Source organism: Mycetomoellerius zeteki, unplaced genomic scaffold, assembly GCF_001594055.1.
Source record: "Mycetomoellerius zeteki isolate Tzet28-1 unplaced genomic scaffold, Tzet1.0 scaffold282, whole genome shotgun sequence".
Lineage (NCBI taxonomy): Eukaryota > Metazoa > Arthropoda > Insecta > Hymenoptera > Formicidae > Mycetomoellerius > Mycetomoellerius zeteki.
The window spans coordinates 36944-41549 of record NW_017257263.1 but is presented as its reverse complement, the minus strand read 5'-3'; positions in this window follow the sequence as shown (position 1 = coordinate 41549).

Below are 4606 nucleotides of genomic sequence, written 5' to 3'. Positions count from 1 at the left end.
CAGGCAAAAATACGTCGGAAATGGTAATTCATATTCGTGTTGCAAGAAAAAGATCAGATTTTATTGGATAATATGTTACATAAAAAAAGACTATCTTCAAATTACTATATCTCGAAAATGAAAAATCAAATTAAAATGGGATAAAATGCACGTTAAAGTTAAAAGTTAATACTTTCGTATGATATTAACGAATTTGAAAAAAAATTTGATGCCGGTGCTATAACGTTCCAGAAATCCTAGAAATCATCGTTTTTACCTCATTGATGCCATTTGTCTCAAAATGGTGATGTGATAGCCAACTTTGGACAATGGATCCGTATTTAGTGGGCAAAAATACATTGGAAATGGCTATTCGCACGCTTATAACCAAGAAAAGGTTAGATTTTGTAGGTCTGCGTAATCGAAGAACGAAATAGAGAATTATTGCGTGATTAAAGTAAACGCCGTTATCGTAAAGTCTCTATTGATCTTTTGAAGACAGGTGAAAATGAAGAGAGGAATTCGAGGGAGATAATGAAAAACATAAGTCTTTCGACAGTGATTTCTTATTTAAAAGAAATTAAAGTCTCATTATTCTGTTTATTTCTACCAATGTAAATTAAATAATTTTAATTTTAATTTAACATTTAGAGGGCGAAGACCCGTTATTAAAATCTTACAGCTTTTTCTTCAGGAAATAAGCTTTCTAATAATTCATTAATTCGTTGTATTCCTTGTCTCAAAATGACACAGTTTCAACGCCATTACAAAGCTTTCTAGTATTGTATTATAAACTTATTCTTCATGTTTCTTAATTGTTAGAACTAGAAAAATATAAAATGTAAGTTAAATCAAGATTAAAGTTGATCTACATTGATAGAAATGAAACATTAGACTGTATTTCAAACTGAAACATTAATGAACGCCTTGCTAATTGATCAAGGCCGTCTCGCGATCGTGTTCTCCCCAATATTGCGACTCTCGAGAATATATCGCAACATGATGGTGGCGGTTATTTCAGATTAAACAGATTAAACAGATTAAACAGATACGCGACCACCGGCGTTTGTTTGAACAAGACTCGTGGCCGGTTTACGCAAAGCGTTATCGCGTGCAATTTGAGAGGACTACTCCTCTACGTAGTGGACCACACGCGAATGATTCGGCGTTCTCAAGACGTCGCCGTGATGTTTTTACACTAACGTCTTTCGGTCATGCTCTTTATCGTCACTTTGTATCACGTTAAGAAGCTCAATTTTCTTTCACCACTTCGCGCTCGCGACCATTTCTTGTCAAAACGCGACATGGAAAACGCGTCGGTTTTTTTCAGTTTTAAAAACTTAAATAATTGACATGAATGACATGATTGTCTTATCATATCACACCTTGCTTCAAAAGTGATGCAATTTAAAAAATCGAAAAATCACGAAAATTTCATTTTTTAAACAATATCATTTTTAAACAGAGTAAAAAATATTTTGTACTTGTGTTAAAATATTATCCTGTTAAAACTATCCCTGTTAATACTGTGTTGAATTTGTATAAACATACTCTTTAAATTTCTTGGAGTAAAATCTCACTTTAAAGAGTTAAAATACTGTTACTATTGAAAAAAAGAGTGAAAAATTTACATTTTCTGTTGCAATTTCTATTTTGCAGTGAAATTCACTCTAAAAGAATCTCACTCCAAAATAGAGCGAAAATCTGCCACTCTATTTTATATTCAGGAGTGCAAATTTTTCACTCCTTTTCAATAGTGGCAGTATTTTAATTCTTTTGGAGTGAGATTTCACTTTAAGAAATGTAGAGAGTGGGTGTTAATTTAATATAATGTAATTACATTATTTTGTGAATACTTTATGTTAAATTGATGTTCAATTCTTAATGTTAAAATAACACAATTTATGAATAAGTGGACAAATAACATAAATAATGTAATTTTAAAATGTAAATTCTAAGATAAGTAAGTAAAAGATGAATGTTCATGTTAATTTAATGCATTCTAAATATTAACTTCCCTGAAGAAATATACTCCCACAACTTGTTTTCACAACTTATTTTCCCACAAATTGTGTCAGAGCGTTATATTTTTTGGTGTTTATTTTTACATAATGTGTTACATTTTAATATATTCATCTTGTGTTAAATTAACACAATGATTTACTGGAAAAATTTTTTAACTGTAAAGGGTGCAACATTAATGATAAAATAGCTTTACAAGCACATTTTATATTCTTTTGTGAGACTGGCTTTTTAATTCCACTGATCTCACTTAATATATAGTGATTTATTTATCCAGTAGTAGAAGCAAAATGTTTTTGCGACTCTCATTCAATATCAAGATAACTTTGTTTGCTGTTAGAGTAAACATTAGGCATTTAAAAAACATCCACAAATATTATTAGATATATTTTGTAACGGTTAATGTTATAATGCTTTTCAGTAGCTTCCAAGTTTATAGAAATCTTATAGCGAATTCGATTGGATGCACTCAGTGCGCAGTAGTGCACATTAAAGCTTGTTAAAGTCGTACACAAATTGACGTAAAAATATGTATTTAATATAAATACATATAAAAATGGATTATACTATGAAATCCTCAATACATTTTATTGTGCTGTTAAATAAAATCTGTATTATTCGAAATATTTGTATTTTACTTTTACACAGATTAAATCAATGTACAACGATTTTAATATGTATTAGTGCGTCCAACCGAAATCGCTATTATTAAAAAGTTCTCTAAGAATTCTTGGATTTTTCAAGTATTTCAAAATTCCAGGTAAAGGATTAGAGAATTTTTTAAAGCAATTTTGTGAAATAAATTGGAGTGCAAGAAACATAAACAAATTATATATTGAAAATTAGTAGACAGAGATTGTACAACAGTATATTATTTTCTACAATTGGAGCTGCGAAACCTATAGGATAGTACAGAAGTCAAGAAGGATAGTACTTCTAGTTTACTACAATATAGTATCAGTGAGTTACTCTATTGAGTCTATTCTGTTAACTTAATTGAATATCTTCTTTTACTGTTACTCTGACTTTTTTACAAAAATTTACGAGACATGAGAATGTTCATACGTAAACATACGCGAACGTATATTCCATATTCATTGCTAACTGATTGCCAACATTTTGCATGATCAAAAAGAAACATGATTAAAGAAGCAATATTTTCAGTAAGAGACAGAATTTAAATTTAAAAGTAAAATTCCAAAAATTTCATGAAAATTCATATTTTTTCAAAAATAAAAAAAGAAATCCCCTGAAAATTCCAAGTTTTTCAGGTTTTTAGGCAGATAGTAAACACTCTGGCTTTGAATAGCGCGCACTCAATCAAGCGCACGATTAAGCGCGTCTCGAAACCTGTGACTTTCATTTTTTTTTTCATTATCGCCCGTAAGGAAAAAGGATCCTAAATCGATAATCAACTGAATCGCGGAGATGTTTTCCTGGTTTTTCAGGCTCCGTTTTCACGTTTCGCATCGCGACACTTTTCCCGACGACGAGGCCCGCAAACCGCTCTCCGGGCGACGCGAGCGCCTAAGCGCTTCCGTAACATATTCGCAGATTGATAAATTACTCCACGTGTTTAAGTTCGACCATGACGGGCAATAACTTAACATACGCTCTGATACCTCGTCTCTCCCGGTGTATCTTATCCCACCGGTCGTCTCGCTCGCTCGCTCGCCGCGATTATTTTATTATTTTCCTCGGCGCGGCGGGTGAGAATTGTGCGATATATTTTCCGCAGATGCGGATTTTCTCCGTCGTTATACTTACACGTTGGTCAGCTGTTCCGGATGACGATGCGTTTGCTCGTCGTCCTGATGGAAGATTCTGCGGTGCCGCTCTGCATTCCGGCGGTCGCGCACGTAACGGCACTCATTCGATTTCCGCACGATGGTCCATGCGGAGGAAACGCGGAGGAGATGCTGCCGCGCGTCAAATCTTCGCTGGACCAACTTGCTTTTATCCCGCGTAACTTTTCTTATTTTTTTTATCTCGTATCAACGAGATCAATCGGGCACCCCGTCTTTTCGCGCGCGACCAATTTCGAAAAAGGAATCCTCCACGAGCGCGAGCGTGAACCAACGAGATCGGAATGCAGACGTATAAATTACGAGGACCGTTCAGAACAAGTTATCAACTAAATCCGGCGCGGTAACGAATGGGCTACTAGCGGGAAGCAAACCTAGGCGACGAAAATTCGTGGGGCCGCTGTTTGATTCGGCATTAAGTCGGTAATTATATATATTATATAATACTGATGCCTCACGTTTTGGAACTGTTATCACGCGCCTCGATTATTTCACACTCGTTATCGGTCGTTTCTCGATGTCTACTCGACGGAAATTTTTCCAGAATGATGACAGTTTACGGATAAGTTGCGAAAAAGAAAGATGGAAGAGAGGATCAGAAATCCCAGCGGAAGGTATCACGCGCGGGGACCGAAACTGACTTAATTTCCGAGAGTTCAGGAATAGTAACCCCCATCAGCTACAATTCAGCGATTATAAAAGTAGCTCAGGGTCGAATTAAAAGGTACGACTGTCCAGCCGCGCTTCTTCGTGACCCCTTTCTGAATGGAAAATAAAACGAGCGTACGCGTCCAAGCCTC